Source organism: Oncorhynchus tshawytscha, linkage group LG05, assembly GCF_018296145.1.
Source record: "Oncorhynchus tshawytscha isolate Ot180627B linkage group LG05, Otsh_v2.0, whole genome shotgun sequence".
NCBI classification, from domain to species: Eukaryota; Metazoa; Chordata; class Actinopteri; order Salmoniformes; family Salmonidae; genus Oncorhynchus; species Oncorhynchus tshawytscha.
Genome location: NC_056433.1, coordinates 35062494 through 35082106, shown reverse-complemented (window position 1 = coordinate 35082106; position 19613 = coordinate 35062494). Strand labels below are relative to the sequence as shown.

At 41.0% G+C, this 19613-nt stretch overlaps 1 protein-coding gene and 1 long non-coding RNA gene across 2 annotated transcripts in view; one reads left to right on the top strand and one right to left on the bottom strand.

The window, feature by feature from the left end:
- Positions 1-19613, bottom strand: part of LOC112250546 (MAM domain-containing glycosylphosphatidylinositol anchor protein 2) — a 330034-nt gene that overhangs the window by 239206 nt on the left and 71215 nt on the right. The gene's annotated exons all lie outside the window — the stretch shown is intronic.
- LOC121846513 lies at positions 540-18214 on the top strand. Its single transcript, XR_006083411.1, has 3 exons — positions 540-581; positions 775-929; positions 17892-18214. It is a non-coding gene; the product is annotated as an uncharacterized LOC121846513 (long non-coding RNA).

Sequence of the window (19613 nt, the reverse complement as noted above, 5' to 3'; positions counted from 1 at the left end):
ATTCTCGTTGTCTCTGATTGGGAACCATATTTAGGCAGCCATATTCTTTGAGTGTTTCGTGGGTGATTGTTCCTGTCTCTGTGTTTTGTATTTCACCAGATAGGCTGTATAGGTTTTCACGGTCCGTTTGTTGTTTTGTATTGTTCGTATTCATCTTCATTAAAGATGTATATTATCAACCACGCTGCATTTTGGTCCGACTCTCCTTCGACGGAAGAAAACCGTAACAGAATGCTGGATAAGGACCCAAGCAAATGGAATTGGGCTGACTTTGGAGTGCCTGTCCCAAATGGCTCATTAATGTAAATGTGCATATTGAAAGATACTGTCAGTAGTGATGTCATTTTGTAACTGTTATGTTGTGATATTGTTTCATAAACATGTTGCAATGTATATACTTTAGTATGTTTAGTTAAATGGAAAATGTAGGTTTGTATAGGTAATTGCTTAATTAATTAGTGTTAATTGTTCTGAGGGGAGGGGCTAAGCCCTACAAAAGGAGCCTCTCTTTCAGTTCATGGAGAGGCCATTTTGGATTGAGCTGTGAATGGGGCAGCATTGTTTTTAAGCTGTCCTATAAGGTATGTGTTTGATGTCAGTACTGTTGTTTTTGTTCAGGAATTACTTTGTAAATAAACACCCTTGCACAGAAGAACATTTGGGGATCCGACCATCTTTTTTAGTTTGATAGAGGTTAGGTTTTCCAGTATAGCCTTCTGGCCTACTCTACGTGACATCTTGCTAACTCCCTATCTTGCTTATTCCCATTTGCAGATCTGATATGGCTGGATGGGTGAATATATTACCTATGCTATGCCTATCCACGTCTATCAAAGATATGACAGGGAGTAAATCAGGACAGTTGGGAGTGAAGTGAACATCTTTCTGGAACAAGACACAGCCCTACAGCTCTGTTGAGGGACCTGCAAGTAAGCGTTTCGCTGCATCGTTTACACCTGCTGTAACCTGTGTGCATGACGAATAAACGTTGATTTGATTTGAGTTATGAGAGTGGCTGTAAAGGTCGACAGGGCCAAGTACTGTCTCTGTACACACAGATATTTAGAGCCAAGCACAAACCCTTTCTATGGCCAGATATGCACAGGGACGTAATTAAATAAGATCTACTTTCTACTGGAAGGCATTACTAATGGAGTACAGTGGAATGGATGGGCCATACATCATAGAGGTATAATTCCTACCGTGTGCCAATTCTCAAACGCAAATTGGATTACCTGCACAACTAGCCGGGTTATCCAATTGTGAAACACACGCACAGCAAATCTGGGGACACACACACACACACTGAGCAAACCTAGTTAAGCGTGTACCACACACACACAAACACACACACACACACCCACCCTCTGATCTCTTTATTTCCCCTTTCATAAAGTCCACAGTAATATGATTTATGACAGAGAGAAAGATAATACAAACAGTACTGTGATGAAATCTCAGCTTTAAGCCCTTAGCCATGACTTGGTATGACTCTGTATCACGCTGGACTTATAAAGCTTTCTTTTTTTTTTTTTTCTTGTGTTGTGAATTCTGAAAAAAATCTCTACGCCTGTAAACATTCTACTGGAACTTGGTTTACGATTTTCTCCAATCAAATGAAGTATACAGTACTTCAAACAAATCCTCAAATGAAATGGCTTACAGTTTGTATAGTTAATTGCTTCCCTGCATCCAATAAATAAGGTATGCTTGTTCAGACATGCCAGCGTTTCACACACTATATCACCGCAATATCAAACATTTTGCTGCACCTGCTTCAACATCTGCTAATCTGTGTACGTGACAAATAAACTTTGATTTGATGCCTTCATTATACAGAACATTACAGCTAGCCACTAATGGAGCACTAATTGGTTGTTGAAAACAACATGGCTAAGATGTATCCATCTTGGTAAGCCTGCCTGTCGCAAACCATTGCAAAGGAAATATGTGAGCTAGAATAGTCAATCTAGAAGGCAAATTCTATGGCATCTGTTTTAAGATTGTCAAGTCCGCAAAATAACTTGAATGTGTCCTTTGTGTCGATACATAGATGCTAGCTATAGTCTCTGCAAACCGGTCACTTACACTTTCCGTCTGCGCAAAGACAATTATGTGTAGTAGGGTGATATTGAACGCTTGGAAAGTAGACCAAAAAAAGTTTGCAAGCATATTGGTAGGTGGGGTGGTAGATGGGTGTAAACCACTGTGTGCAATTCCCAATTACACTTTCACTTCCTGGTTCAGTCTTTATTTTAACATAGCTTTAAACAGGTCTTTTGACTATCCCGAACCTTTTTTAAACCACTCGCATTTCTCCTTATTTTGCCACGTTTTGACCGCATTTCGCCATGTGGAAAGACCGGTTGAAGTGTTTTTATATCGTATGGTACCATCCATAACGATATGATGTAGTGCTAGTCTCTGAATACATTAAGCAGACCCTCCCTAAGAGGCCTAATGGTATCTGCATCCTTAAGACTTTATGAACATACACTACATGACCAAAAGTATGTGGACACCTGCTGATTGAACATCTCATTCCAAAATCATGGGCATTAATATGGAGTTGGTTCCCCCTTTGCTGCAATAACAGCCTCCACTCTTCTGGGAAGGTTTTCCACTAGATGTTGGAACATTGCTGTTTCCACTGCGCCATAGTCCAATGTCGGAGAGCTTTACACCACTCCAACCAACGGTTAGCCATGGAAACCCATTCACAAAGCTCCCAACGAACAATTCTTGAGCTGACGTTGATTCCAGAGGCACTTTGGAATTCAGTAGTGAGTGTTGCAACTGAGGACAGGCAATTTTTACTTCAGCACTCGGCGGTCCCGTTCTGTAAGCTTGTGTGGGCTACCACTTTACGGTTGAGCCGCTGTTGTTTCTAGCACTTACAGTTGACCGGGGAAGCTCAAGCAGGGCAGAAAATTTGACAAACTGACTTGTTGGAAAGGTGTCATCCTATGACGGTGCCACGTTGAAAGTCAATGTGCTCTTTAGTACGGGCCATTTTACTGCCAATGTTTATCTATGAAGATTGCCTGGTGGTGTGCTTGATTTTATACACCTGTCAGCAAAGGATGTGGCTGAAATAGCCAAATAAAGGGGTGTCCACATACACTTTATATATGCAAATGTATCTTGACTCAACCTGGTGTCAGAACATTTAGTTTTATTCTGTACGTAAATCCAAGACACTCCATTTAGTATAACATGTTACGTTTCGTACGTTATGAACTCATTTGTGGATGTCCATCACCCATTTCATATGATATATTACGAATTACAATATGTATTATATTTGACAGATTAGCAAAATGTACAATACGCTACAAATTTGCAAAACATACAATATGTTATGAATTTGCTAAATGTATGATATGTTACAAATTCTAGCTAGGTGGCTAATGTTAGCTAGCTCACTAACATTAGCTAGGCTAGGAGTTAGGGGTTAGGGCTAAGGTTAGGGTTGGAGGAAGGGTTAGCTAAAAGGTTTAAGGTTAGGGGAAGTGTTAGCTCACATGCTAAGTAGTTGAAAATGATCTAAAATGGAGTGTCTCGGAATTACATACAGAATATAACGAAATTCTCTGAGACCAGGTTGAGTCAAGATACACTATATATACAGATGTATGTGGACACACCTTCAAATTAGTTTATTTGCTATTTCAGCCACACCCTTTGCTGACAGGTGTATAAAATCGAGCACACAGCCATGCAATCAAGGACTTTTTAACTGACCGCCTACAGAGGGTCCTCATGAATGGGGCCCTCTCTGATGAACTGACCCTGAACACAGGGGTGCCCCAGGGGTGTGTCCTTTCATTGTTGTTGTTCTCTATCTACACTAATGAGATGAAGATCCAAGGAAACAATGTGAGCCTTTTCAAGTACACAGATGACATGGCTCTGGTAGGACTCATCAGATGAGGACAGCTATTTTAAACAGACCAACAACCTTCAAGAATGGTGCTGGTCAAGTGCCTTCCACATCAATGTGGGAAAAACAAAGGAGCTGATCATCAATGGCAACAACTTGCCAATGACCCAACCACTCTCTCTGAATGACCAACCAGTGGAGGTGGATGAGTGTTTCAAATACCTAGGGACACAAATTGATAACAAGCTGAGTTTTACAGAGAATGCAGACTGTATTCTTAAAAAAAACAAGCCAGCACATGTTTTTAATCAGAAAATTGAAGGGGTTTGGGGTCAGCCATGATGTTCTGGAGAGGGTGTACAGCAGCTTGGTGGAGAGCATCCTCACATTCAATATGACAGTCTGGTATGGTAATCTGAGCGAGAGGAGCAAAAGCAAATTGACCAGAATGGTAAACACAGCCAGAAAAGTAATTGGTCGACCACAGACACAGTTGAGCAGTCTGTTCCACAAGGCAACCAACAAGAAGGCACTGGCTGTCATTGGAGACCTCCCACCCTCTAGACTACACCCTCAGTTGGAGAGTCTTCCCTCTGGCTGGTGCTTCAGAATGCCCATGGCCAAGAAGAACGTGTTCAAACATTCATTCGTTCCTTGTGCTGTAGGACTACTAAATGCAAAGTCAACTGTATCGGTATATGTACTTATCTATGCAGTGCAGTTGGGACAGCGATCGGTTGTGAGTGAATATATCAATGTCGTCTGTTTTTAGTGTATGCAACATGATGGCCTGACTGGTTGAAATGTGTATGATGTGAGAATGTATGTGATCCTGGATGGACAATTGAATTGAATTTATTTTGAGTAACAGACATATACTACTACATTTACAATGTGGACCCAGAGGATATCACTTGAAAGTATTCATTAAAAAGCTTGTTTCCAAAGTGGTCTGCGATGGTAAAAACAATAAGACATATAATGATTAAAAGACAAGACAAAATGACAAACAACCATAAATACATTCATTTATATTGACGTCCTAAAAAGTGGCACTATTCACTGCACTTCTCCCTAACCTTAAAAATCAACCATATTCATTTCACATTAAAACAATCTATTGTGCACATCATACTGATCCTTCAAATAAATACACCTGACCAGCAGTAGGGGGCAGTTTAATTATATTATATTCAATTCTAAAAAGTAGTAAGTAGTTGAAAAGTTGCTAAAATGCTAAAGTTGTTTGTGATGACATTCGAACCTCAGATTTTTACCTCAAGTGACCATCTGTCTTATGTAACCATGTGAAACGTAACATATCATACTAAATGGAGTGTGTCGGATTTACATACAGAATAATACGGAATGCCCAGGTTGCCTGACTGTACATTGTATAAGCTACCGTATAATGAATAAAAATATAAATGCAACCATTCAACAATTACATTTTTTTTTTTTTTACAGATTAACAGTTCATAGATGGAAATCAGTCAATTGAAATAAATTCCTTAGGCCCTAATTTATGGATTTCACATGACTGAGCAGGGGCACAGCCATGGGAGAACATAGGGCCACCCACTGGGGAGTCAGCCCCAGTCAATCAGAATGAGATTTTGCCTAAAAAAAAGGGCTTTATAACAGACAGAAATAACTCTTCAGCACCCCCTAAATATTATTCTTTTTTAAATGCTGAAAATCCGGTGTTTCAATGTCAAATGTTTTTAAAAATATTTTTCAGTCTTCTGTGATGTATATAAAGTGTAATATTGGGATACAAACTCAAGACTGAATACATTTCAACTTTATATCTGTCTTTTTTATGCCTATAACCATGTGAGTGAAGTGTATACTTTTGCTTCAATGTAGATTTGTTTAAGACTACCAAGAATCACTCTGTGTGACCCTGATTTAGAACACTGCAGCAAAAGGTTCAAACATACTCATTATAGGAGGTCTTCTCTCTCTCTCTTGCTCTGTCTCACTCTCTAGATATCCTTCTCTGCCTCATCCTGATTCTGTAACACCAAAGGTCTGAGGGAATAGCTTCTATATGCATCCGTTGGGCTGTAAACATGATGAATGTTTAATATATTGGTTGGTTGGTTTCTCTGTAGAAGAAGAGGAAGAGAGCCTTGGGAACTGTGAGGCTGTGAGGCTGAATACACAATCAATGGTTCGAAACTACTTATTTTTTAGGTAATATATGCTTATTTGATTGTATTTAAGTTTGTGTGTTAAAACAATCCAAACAAATAAAACAGTGATTTAATAATTCAAGTGGAATTGAAAGTGTTTTAGCAACATTGAAATCTTAATAAAACATTTATTTTTTTTTTTTTTTTTTTTTAAACATTTTCTGACAACCGAGCACTTACATATGGTCATTTTCACATTTTTATAAATTCATAGAATGTTTAGGAATGATGTAGAGTAAGGCTTTTGTGAAAATTCTATAGCAATATAGAGTGGGAAAGTGGCTGTGCATTTGGACAATTAATAGACACTGCAGTAAATACAACCTAATAAAAACCTGTCCCCTCTACGCAGACCGGTGCTCCATAGCCAATCAGAGCTACAGTAGGCCTTTATGCAAATAAGTCATTTGCCACATAGGCCTGCCATCATTCACTATGAACTGGACTGTGTGTTTACAGGCGGTAGCAACAATGCGACTTTAGATAATTAGAACAAATTCACCAAAAGCCACAAAATACACCTGAATGGATTTCTGAAAATATGTCAATTCCACGAGAGTCCTCTTATATTTGGGAACTTTACAGTACTAATGATGAAACAAACAAACATGAAAAGGTAGGCTATCTCCTCCTCAGGTATGCACATCAACAACAACAGGATCAACAACTAACGCTAGCCAGAGCGAGATGAACAAAAAACCCTCTCAAAATTGTTCAGCTTGTTGGCTGTCAAAGTTGCACTGATAAATGATGGGAAATAGAAGCCTGCTCGTCCTTCTACAGCTTGCCTGCCAATGCATGATTGTCCCAACCCACGTTTTGACAATGGGAACTTGCCTGCCCAACCATTTGATTGATACCAAATACATTTCATTGACCTGTAAAGGTGCATTCGTAAATTGCCTCCAGTGTGTCCGAGTGCAATCTGGGTTGTTCATAAATTCAGAGCGTTTCACTCTCTGAGCTCTCAGAGAGCACACTGCACTATTGACACTGGATGCTCTGGCCGAGTAGGGTTAATCCGAGCGTTCCTCACAATGGCAGTCAGTCAAGCACCTAAGCTAACTGGCTAAAGTTGGCTAGCTTGCTAGCTACTTCCAGACACAAATGAGAACACCTTACTCTGACCATTTTACTCACCCTAGTAGAGCTGGTTAGGCTGTTTACATGTTATTTAGAGTGTTGACGACTGTAACTATGCTGCTGGCAACAATTTAATTACTTTTTTGCTGACATTTACTGACACGGTCATATTCAGCGTAAATTGATCAGTTATTGTGCGCTCTGGCACACTCATGAGAGTGCTCTGAAATCGAAAAAGATAGCTAGAGTGAATTAGCTGTAGCCACCGAAAAACGTTGAGGGGAAAATTTGGTCACTCACTCACTCCTCCAATGACATGACATCCTTCCAGCAGCAACTTAGCTAGCTAGCTAAAGTTAGGCTCCCCTAGCTAACTAATGTTAAGCTCCACTAGCTAGCTAATGGTAGACTGTTTTTGGCTTGCTAATGTTAGGCTCCACTAGCTAGCTAATGTTAGACTGTTTTTGGCTTGCTAATGTTAGGCTCCACTAGCTAGCTACTGTTGGTCTCCATGTTTTTAGCTCGCTAAATAAAAAGCTACATAAATAGATGTGCTAGCCTATTAGCCACATTATGACTGACTTTTGATCATTGAATTATATTAATCATGCATTGAACTGCATCCATCTATTTTGCCAAAAACGTCTTAATGTACGTTATGGAATTTTGAGTCAAATAGAACCTATTTTTAAAACTTCTTATAAAGTTGATTTTGTGGCCTAAACTGGGAATTTTATATTTTTTATGGATATTATGATTGTCTGTTTGTTTCATATCTGCAAAGTAGTTCAAACACCGTCAGTTACATTTTAATATGTAGTACAAAAGAAAGGTGCAATTGGATAACACAGAGCTGTAGTCCCATGAACTGATCACACAAACGCACATGCACTCAGGCACATGCGCGCACACACACACACATATATGCACATATATATATATATACACACACACACACACACACACACACACACACACACACACACACACACACAGAGGGCCTTGACCATAGCTAATATACATGTTTCTCCAAAGATGCGGGAAGGCGAGTGTTCCACTAAACAGGCCCTCTCACAACTCCATGACCCTGCAGAGAAATTAGTTTAGTCGCTTGGACTCATCTGCCCAACTCTTTACTCAGTTGGTCTCATCTGCCCAACTCTCACTCTATTTCTGCTTTGAAATCCCATGCCGGACAATTGTACTTTACACCCCAGTGAAGCCCTCGCTGCATGGGGAAGCGATCGGAAGAGGGGTGTTAGAGAGAGTGGGGAAAAGAGTAAGAGGGAGAGAGGTAGAACAGAGAGAGTGACAAAGGAGGGATGGAGACAGAGTGAAGGGGTATGAGTGAAGGGGTACAGAGCAGAGAGTGGGAGGATGGAGAAGTTGGATTTGAGACGAGGAGAGTCGAAAACCACAGAGTTGCATCGGCAACTTCACATTAGCCAAATTTCACTGCGCGGGTGTGATATTTTACTCCCTATGATGTTATTTGTTTACTGAGAATTACATCCGTGCCTGTATTTGTACAGTGTTTGGGCTTAGAGTCAGATAAGGAGGTGAAAGCACAGGTTCTTTTTAACCACGGTGTGCTGCAATTCTTATTTATTTTCGGTGAGTAAATTAGAAACATGACATCGAGGGGCCAAACATGTCGTTATATACATGCATATAAAATACTGTTGAAACAACTGATTTTCTGGACAAACTCTTAAAACTAATGATCAAGGAAAACAAAACATGCATACGAATATTCTAAGTTATTATACATTAATCACTTTAAAAAATGTTAGAGCTAATCGGATAGCCGTCTGTCTGTCTGTCTCTCTCTCTCTCTCTCTCTCTGTCTCTCTGTCTCTCTGTCTCTCTCCCTCTCCCTCTCCCTCTCTCTCTCTCTCTCTCTCTGTCTGTCTGTCTGTCTGTCTGTCTGTCTGTCTGTCTGTCTGTCTGTCTGTCTGTCTGTCTGTCTGTCTGTCTGTCTGTCTGTCTGTCTGTCTGTCTGTCTGTCTGTCTGTCTGTCTGTCTCTGTCTCTGTCTCTGTCTCTGTCTCTGTCTCTGTCTGTCTGTCTGTCTGTCTGTCTGTCTGTCTGTCTGTCTGTCTGTCTGTCTGTCTGTCTGTCTGTCTCGCAGTGGCTCCTCTCTTACCCACCATGTTATTATTAACCTAGACCAGTCTACCTGCCTCTCCTCAAACATTATAAGCTTCGCTTGCTCACCGTCTATGCCTTAAAGGCTCAGTGGAGACAAAAACGTGATTTTAATAATATTGTGAAAATTATGATAATGCCCTTTTTAGTTTAAGAGCTGTTTGAAGAGACTGCCTGATATTTCGGGCTGCTTTGGTGGGATGGAGTTTTGGTGATGTCACCAGGCAGGCCAAGAGAGAGAGAGTTCCAAACCCTTCTGCCAATAACAGCTAGTTTTTAGTTTTCCCCTCCCCATTCAGACCACTCACAGACAGTTGTTCATTGAAAACAATCAGGGTAAGGTACTTAATTGTTACCCAGAAATGATTTGATATTGTGATAAAAACGTCTGCATTGGACCTTTAACACCCAGCCATATGAAATGACAATGTTCTCTCCACAATGTAACGCTAGCATCTTATCTAGACCAGGCTGTGTCCCAAATAATACCCAGGCACCTTATTGGGCTGCACATGGTCAAAAGTCTTGCAATACATAGGGAATAAGGTGTCATTTAGGGCACAACCAAGCACTTGAGACAGTCTGAACATGGTGGAGGTTGAGACCTCCTGCAGAACAAACCCTCTCCAACCAGGAGTAGAATTGAAACAGAAATATCAAAGGGCCTCTTTTCCTTCCTCGTTATGCCAGACGTTGCAGAAGTCTGAGGTATAAATACAAAGGTGAAGTGTTTGTTTTGTAATACAGCCTGAATAGATAAACCAACCAGTCCCCTTCCTGAACAAGGGCCTGAATTAAATCCATTTTAATGCAAGTGAGGTGAATATAAAAGCAATTTAGCCAGAATGTGTTTGTGCTTTCATGGGCAGATCGAGAGCCAGGCGGAGCAGAGCGGCCTTGTTTGATATTACAATCTGTGACCCGCGTCTGCTACCAACGCCTCTGAGGGGTCGCCAAAAAGTCAACCGTTAAGGGCCCCTTGTGCGCGAAACGGAAGAAGAGGTCAGAAAAACAAGTGAATTCTGTACATAATCTAAACTATAAAGAATAACAGAGGAGTAGAGGAGAGGGAAACAGAAGGTCTTTGTTATTGGGCTACATGTCCTTCTGGGGACGATTAGCAGGGAGAGAGATTGAGGAAATACAAACACTCACATGTGTTGTTATAATTATTACTATCAGCTAGCTTTCACAGAGACTCACACAGTCAAACTGCTTGTCCCGTCTCTACTAGCTACTTTGACACTCAAACTGACTTTGCTACGGCAACAGTAGCCGACAGAGACTAGGAATAGCTCAACTAGCTGTTGTCAACAGCTTGTCAAATCTCATGCATACCGTCTCAATAGCATTGCGCTACATGACATCACTATCGGGCCGACGCTCTGTTAAATCTAGATGATGACATTTCTTAAATGGCAAAGCAAGATGGGGAGACACTGAACGACGATGCAACACGTCTGATAATAATATGTCTGCCACTAAGATAAATTATATGATTAAAGCAGTGTTTGTAAATGTGTAAATCAAAGAGGGAGTTATTTAGTAAGAATCTCCTAGATTTCTCTCTCCTGGGTGGCTGGCTGTTGAACGTACAGTATGTCACCTCCTGAGGAACAGCAGCTGTCGAGTGCCATTGGTGACAGAATCAAACATGGGTGTGAGGCAGAGTGAGAGAAAGCCCTTGTGGGACATGGGCGATAACTAGGTACTCATTTGAGAGGTTAGGGATGGTCTTTGGTTCTTTCTTTCCTTTTCTCTTTCCTTCTCTCTTTTTCCTCTCTCTCAATCTTTCTCTCTTTCTGTAGGTGTCTGATGAGAGAGGGGGAGAGAGAGATAGTGAGGTTAAGATAAAGAAAGAGTGAGGGCAGATGGAAAGAGGGAGAGCAAGAGAGAAAAAGGGACAGACTAGAACGGAAATGAGAGAAAGAATGATTGTTGGGGATAGAGGGACATGAGAAATCAAAGGAAAGAAATGGAAACAAAAAAACAGATAGAGAGAGAGACAGAGAGATGGAGAGAAACCCAGACCCCTGTGCCCTGTGAGAGTGACTCACATCATTTCTCCATGAAGGTGTCCGCATGCTTCCCAGCCGAAACAGTTGGGAAGACTTTGTGCATATATTATGACAACATTTTGTGATGTTTTTGTTCATTTTGGACTTCGGTAAGTTTTTTGGGGGGTTGTTCGGGTACACAAAATGTTTTCTTGAGGAAAGCTGAAGTTGACAGGCGAAGTCTATGCCCCTTTGTCAGTGATTGCTTGGTAAACAGAAGGGATTCTTCAGTAAAGTCTTTGTTGTCATTCAACGGGAGACGGCTCGTTTTCTTGTAGATTTTTTCATTGAGAAACACTGCACCAAACCTAGTTAGATGTATTTTTTTTAATCTATAGATATATACAGTTGAAGTCGGAAGTTTACATACACCTTAGCCAAATACATTTAAACTCAGTTTTTCAGAATTCCTGACATTTAAATCTAGTAAAAAATCCCTGTCTTAGGTCAGTTAGGATCACCACTTTATTTTAAGACTGAAATGTCAGAATAATAGTAGAGAGAATGGTTAATTTCAGCTTGTATTTATTTTATAACATTCCCAGTGGGTCAGAAGGAAACATACACTCAATTAGTATTTGGTAGCATTTTCTTTAAATAGTTTAACTTGGGTCAAACATTTTGGTTAGCCTTCCACAAACTTCCCACAATATGTTGGGTACATTTTGGCCCATTCCTCCTGACAGAGCAAGTGGAACTGAGTCAGGTTTGTAGGCCTCCTTGGTCGCACATGCTTTTTCAGTTCTGCCCACAAATGTTCTATGGGATTGAGGTCAGGGCTTTGTGATGGCCACTCCAATACCTTGACTTTGTTGTCATTTTGCCACAACTTTAGAAGTATTCTTGGGGTCATTGTCCATTTGAAGACCAATTTGCGACCAAGCTTTAATGATTGTCTTGAGATGTTGCTTCAAAATATCCACATGATATCCACTACAAAATATCCACTACCTCATGATGCCATCTAGTTTGTGAAGTGCACCAGTCCCTCCTGCAGCAAAGCACCCCCACAACATGATGCTGCCCACCCCCATGCTTCACGGTTGGGATGGTGTTCTTCGGCTTACAAGCCTCCCCCTTTTCATTCTAACATAACGATGGTCATTATGGCCAAACAGTTCTATTTTTGTTTCATCAGACCAGAGGACATTTCTCCAAAACATACAATCTATGTCCCCATGTGCAGTTGCAAACCTTAGTCTGGCTTTTTTATGGCGGTTTCGGGGCAGTGGCTTCTTCCTTGCTGAGCAGCCTTTCAGGTTATGTCGATATAGGACTCCTTTTACTGTGGATATGTTTCCTCCAGCATCTTCACAAGGTCCTTTGCTGTTGTCCTGGGATTGATTTGCACTTTTCTCACCAAAGTACGTTTATCTCTAGGAGACAGAATGCGTCTCCTTCCTGAGCGGTATGACGGCTGCGTGGTCCCATGGTGTTTATACTTGCGTACTGTTGTTTGTACAGATGAACGTGGTACCTTCAGGCGTTTGGAAATTGCTCCCAAGGAAGAACCAGACTTCTGGAGGTCTACAATTTCTTTTCTGACGTCTTGGCTGATTTATTTTGATTTTCCCATGATGTCAAGCAAAGAGTCACTGCGTTTGAAGGAAGGCTTTGAAATACATCCACAGGTACACCTCAAATAGACTGAAATGATGTCAATTAGCCTATTAGAAGCTTTTAAAGCCATGACATAATTTTCTGGAATTTTCGAAGCTGTTGAAAGGCACAGTCAGCTTAGTGTATGTAAACTTCTGACCCACTGGAATTGTGATACAGTGAGTTATAAGTGAAATAATCTGTCTGTAAACAAATGTTGGAATAATTGCTTAGTATATGTCCTAACCAAAATTTGTGGAGTGGTTTAAGAACGAGTTTTAACGACTCCAACCTAATTGTAGGTGAACTTCCGACTTCAACTTTATGATTGAATCTTTATTTAACTATGCAAGTCATTTAAGAACAAATTCTTATTTTCAATGCCGGTCTACCCCGTCCAAACCCTAACCCGGACGATGCTGGGCCAATTGTGCGCTGCCCTATGTGACTCCCAATCACCGCCAGTTGTGATACAGCCTGGAATCTAACCAGGGTCTGTAGTGACACTGCATCTGCATCTCTAGCACTGAGATGCAGTGCCTTGTACCCCCCACAACCCCCTCCATCCTCCCAACTTGACACCTCCTAAGTAATGGCCCCTGTCCCTCCCTCCCTCAATTAACTCTGTAAAAGTCACGATTAATCAAAGAGCCGAGTCAGCCAGACAGCAGTTCAATTACAACGGTAGGAAGGAAGGAAGGAAAGCAGTGATAAGAATAAGCAGTTTACAGTGACTTTCTACTACAACAACCACAGCATGCTAAACAACATGCATTAAAATACAGTTAACATCATAATTACTCAGAGACTTATTCTCACTGTTTAGTTTGTCAACACATAATAAGCAACCTCAGCCGCAACCACCTACACTTATCCTGTGTGTGTGAGCATGCAACCGTTTAGTGCAGAACAGCAACGATGGGGAACATAATTGCAGCTATAGTGATATAATTACGAACCTCCTGTGCCATGGTAATCACACAGTGTGTGTGTGTGTGTGTGTGATATTTATAAGAGAGGCACAATGAGACATAATGACAGTAACAGACCAAGCAGGGTCACACAGCTGATTTCTACGGCCTTCCACTGTCTCAATTAGTCACCTCATTCTGCCATAGCAGAGTAGGAAGACTCCATCCTTTCGAGTAGGTCAATCATAACCCACCATACTATACAGATGCCAAATCATAATTTGAGTCAGTTTCACACAGCAGTGTTGATAAGGGGAGAGCGCCATGGACTAGTGATGTGGCAGGTCAGGTCACATTAAGGGAGAAAGAAAAGTGTATGGCCCGTATCACTTGCCTAGCCATAAAGATACAATGTTTAGCAATGTTGGGTTCTGAGAATAAGATATATATTTATTCATGTCACTGAGGGAGAGACGGTAATGTATAATGTTTACATTATGTCAGGATATGTTGTTGTTAGCCGTCAGGGATCCTATGGGAAGCACCTGCATTGCTTGCTGTTTGGGGTTTTAGGCTGGGTTTCTGTACAGCACTTTGAGATATCAGCTGATGTACGAAGGGCTATATAAATAAATTTGATTTGATTTGATCCTCTATGAGGAGAAAAAAGAAAGTCTGGTACCAGTCACCATGACAGACATGAGTTGGGGAGGAGTAAGAGGTCAGGTCAGATGAAGTGAGGAAGAACAGATATCACTAAAGTTCTGTCTAGCAACAGAGATGCATTGGCTGTTCAGATGTGTAGGAGGAGACTCAGCAGAGGAGAAAGGGTTAAACATCAGTGCTTGTGTGAGAATGTCTTTGTTGATTCAGCTGTTCGATCCTTTGGGAAGAATAAACTCTGTATAAGCTTTCAAAGTGTCCGTCGAGTTCCGAATCTAATAATTAGAACCTAACCGAATCATGATGTACACTTTTTTTTACCAGCCTCAGAAATTGCAGCCCAAATAAATCATTCACATAGTTCAAGTAACAGACACATCTCAACATCAACTGTTCAGAGGAGACAGTGTGAATCAGGCCTTCATGGTCAAATTGTCAAGGTTGTGCGCTACTGGTACGAAGTAAGGTGCAGGAGAGCAGTGAGTTGTGATTAGGCACACTTTTATTTGACAAAAGACAGACGCAACTGCGTCCAAAATCCTCCAGCCACAGATAAAAGTCAATAAGCTTGAAAACACCCACAAATATACAAATGTATGACAAATACATAGAACGGGTCAAAATACGGGGGGGGAAACCCAGTCTGGCGATCACACTAAACAACGTAACAAAACAATTTCCCACAAAGACATGTGGGGGAACAGAGGAATAAATACATGCAGTGTGATTTGGGAATGTAAACCAGGTGTGCAGGAAACAAGACAAAACAAATGGAACAATGAGAAAATGGAGCGGCGATGGTTAGAAAGCCGGTGACTTCGACCACCGAACGCCACCCGAAAAAGGAGAGGTGCCGACTTCGGCGGAAGTCATGACACAAATTGTTGTAAAGAAACCCGTACTAAAGGACACCAATAAGGAGAGATTTGCTTGGGCCAAGAAACACGAGCAATAGACATTAGACCGGTGGAAATCTGTCCTTTGGTCTGATGAGTCCAAATTTGAGATTTTTGGTTCCAACCTCTGTGTCTTTGTGAGATGCAGAGTAGGTGAATGGATGGTCTCTACGTGTGTAGTTCCCACCATGAAGCATGGATGAGAAGGTGTGATGGTGTGGGGGTACTTTGCTGGTGACACTGTCTGTGAAGTATTTAGAATTCAAGGCACACTTAACCACCATGACTACCACAGCATTCTGCAGCGATACGCCATCCCATGTGGTTTGCGCTTAGTGGGACTATAATTTGTTTTTCAACAGGACAATGACCAACACACCTCCAGGCTGTGTAAGGGCTATTTGACCAAGAAGGAGAGTGATGGAGTGCTGCATCAGATGACCTGGCCTTCACAATCACCCGACCTCAACCCAATTGAGATGGTTTGGGATGAGTTGGACAGCAGAGTGAAGGAAAAGCAGCCAAACAAGTGCTCAGCATATGTGGGAACTCCTTCAAGACTGTTAGAAAAGCATTCCAGGTGAAACTTGTTTGAGAGAATGCCAAGAGGTTTTTATAGCTGTCATCAAGGCAAATGGTGGCTACTTTGAAGAATCTAAAATCTATTTTGATCTGCTTTACATTGTTTGGTTACTACATGATTTCATATGTGTTATTTCATAGTTTTGATATCTTCACTATTATTATATAATGTAGAAAATAGTAAAAATTAAGAAAAATCCTTGAATGAGTAGGTGTGTCCAAACTTTTGACTGGTACTGTAGTTTTCATCATGAGCTCTGAAGTCACTGTGAAAACATTTTCAGCAAAATTGGTTCTAAGATCATGATCTACTGGCATGCTGGCAATGCTATACCAATCACTCCCATTCACAGCTTCATTGCCATGCATGTTTGATATTCCAATACAGTTTACAGATACAAAGCCATTACCATAGTTGATGGCCTATATTGGTAAAGAAAACAATGAATTTAAAGATGCACTCTCAATGTTTTGTATAATTTCATCCAGTCATTTTGAAAGTGGTGGTCATGAGTCAAAACGGGTCCCTGTTGTTGTCTTGTACTATATCATCCAAGTATGTAGTACGTCATCCAATATGTTACGGATTCATTGTGCTTAAGATCCCAGAGTGCATCTTTAATAGATATACAACTCTCCATGTATAAGCACATAGTGAACAGTGAGCGCTGGGAATCCCAAAGTTGGGACATGTGTTTAAATGTTGAACACATTAAATAACTAAATAACCATTCAGCGCGCTAATGCTCCGGGACAGCTAGGGCCGATGTGGATGGAAATTGCTCCCTTTAATCTAAATGCTTTTTGTTGTTGTTGTATTATCTCTTTGGTTATAACATAATGTTCCTAGGAGGACACTTTGTCCCTGTAGAGATATATTGTGCATTTAAGATATTTTTTTGCTCAATATAGTTGAGTATGGCACCAATTAAGGACATAATTAATTCAGTGGAGTGTTGCGCTTGCAGGGGAATGTGATAAATAAAACACATGACAAACAATCAGCATAGAGACTAAAGACAGGGAAAGGACACAACAACAAAGGAGAAGGGTCAAAAGTCCTTCAGCAGTTCTGTTGTGCTACTTTGAAAAAGTCATTTCTTTGAAATGACTTTGATGACTAGTTCTGCTGTCCTCTGATCCTTCTCCTCCAGACAGTGGGACATTCAAATTGTTTTTGTTGTTGAGTGAGCTGCATGGCTGGATGCTTGAACACAAAACTGTGTCTGTATCCAGCTAGGCAAAGTGTATCTGTCTGTAGACTGGGGCAAAGGGGAAGTACACTGTGTCCACAAGAGTCTGCTAAATCAAATCTAAGGAAAAATGGTCTGATTTAGACTAGATGGAGGTGGGGGCGTTAAGAATTCTACTGCGCTGACGTTGCTGCTATCTGATGAGCGATGGGGATGTTGGTGATGATAGTACATATGACATTGACAATGATGGTGATGGTTTTGATTGTTACAGTAACTGTGGAACTGTTTTCTTTAGAATTAGAAGAACCTCATCAGCAAGCTATTTTGCCTCGCCGCTAATCTTGTCCCCAGGCTATTGCGCACAGCACATATAAAGCAAAGCTAGGATACCAACGATTCAAAGTTGGCATTAATGGGAGTGACCATAGAATTCTATTGGAGTGACCGACTGAGAAGTATTTGTCATCATTTAATTTGAGCAAATCACACAACTGCGGGGTGTGGGGAGGGTTAGGGGGAAGTTGTTGTGGGAGAACATGATTGGTTGGTAGTTAGATTAAGCCAATGCCTATGAGAAGGGAAAACTCTGAATAGGCTAACACTCTGTATAGGCTAACAAAGACCAAGTTTTTAACTTTTCTTTTTACTTTTTACCCCTTTTCTCCGCAATTGGTAGTTACAGTCTTGTCCCATCGCTGCAACTCCCGTACGGACTCTGGAGAGGCAAACGTAGAGAGCCACACGTCCTCCGAAACACAGGCCTGCACAACCCTGCCACTGCTTCTTAACACACTGCTCGCTTAACCCGGAAGCCAGGTGCACCAATGTGTCGGAGGAAACTCTGTACAGCTGTTGACAGAAGTCCGCGTGCATATGCCCGGCCCACCACAAGAAGTCGCTAGAGTGTGAAGGGACAAGAACATCGCTGCCGGCCAAACCCTCCCCTAAACCAGAAGACGCAGGGCCAATTGTGCGCCGCCTCATGGGTCCCCCGGTCGCGGCCGGCTGCGACACAGCCTGGGATTGAACCCGGGTCTGTAGTGATGCCTCTAGCACTGCGATGAAAAGATCAAGTTTAACGTGTTGGTCCACCAGACTCTTTACGCATTTGGGCAGACACTACTGTCTGGGAACAAAATTATCTCACTGCTTCCTTCTTTCTGTTGTGACATCTAACCTTTTCTTCACAATAACTGGCTGCAGACCTAACATGGATCCTTTGTAGTTTCACCTCGGAAGTCATTTGGACAATTATATCTAAAGTGTGTGTGTTTGTGTGCGTGTGTGCGTGCCCTTGTGTGCGAGTGTGCACATGAATATGTGTGTGTATTGAAGTATTCAGTATAAGGGTTGGCTCTACTTTCTTCACATAGTGAAGATATTTTTGCTTGTCACATTGCAAATCATCTCTGAATATTGTGCAGGGAGTCAAAAAAAACCTTTATTGTCAAAACGAGAGGCCGCATGGATCTTTCATTTAAAGACCCTTGCTCCCTTCGGTCTCAACGTAGACCTTGATCTGAAGCCATTCCTGTGATCATTGTGTATTTGCTATCCATTGTAAATGTGTGTTGGCTTATGTAACCAAATTGTATGTTATCCATTTATGCTTTTTTTTATGTTATGTTTATATCTGTATATCAACCAATGAAATCAAGCCACACCCGGGCCATGTTTACAGACACCTGTGTGTGTCCTTTCAAAGTATATAAATGAGTGACCCGCAGTGTTTGTCATTATACCCTGATGAAGACAACTTGCCTGTGGAAACGTTATTGCATCTGAGCTCCTAGAGAGTGAGCCTCTCCTTTTCTTTTTCAAGTCAAACAAAATCAAACCAGTCAAGTTTGAAAACATACAAAACAAGGTATGTGGAATGGAAAAGCACTACTATTGCCTGTTCTTCTGGAATGTTTTCCCTTACATCTCCCCATTCACTGGACACAGCTATTTTATCCAGCAAATTCACATTACCAAGTTACAGGAATCTGTGTCCTCCTGTTCAATCTGCTGCTTTATGTTGAGATGAATTTAACTTCTCACTAGTTTGTTTGGGTCTAGAAGTTTAATTTGAGGGAGTAAATGCCCTAATGCTTAACACTAGAACAGCTGGGCCTCGATGGACCCCCCCTTCATGCTACATTCTAACAGTGTAATTCATATATTTAATATATGCTTTTGCAAAAATAATCATTTGGTTGTGTTTATTGAAGGGCTTGGGTACAATTTGAATAAGATTTGAATTTTATTTAAAATTACACAAAATCATTTTCATTGGTTTTTGTTACTATATAAATAATAAAAAATAAATAAATGCCAGAATAAAAGTGTTCAATCAATTTTATGTGTGGAGTGTCTTTGTTACAACTATGAAACAGAAAGCAGCAAGACACAGGGT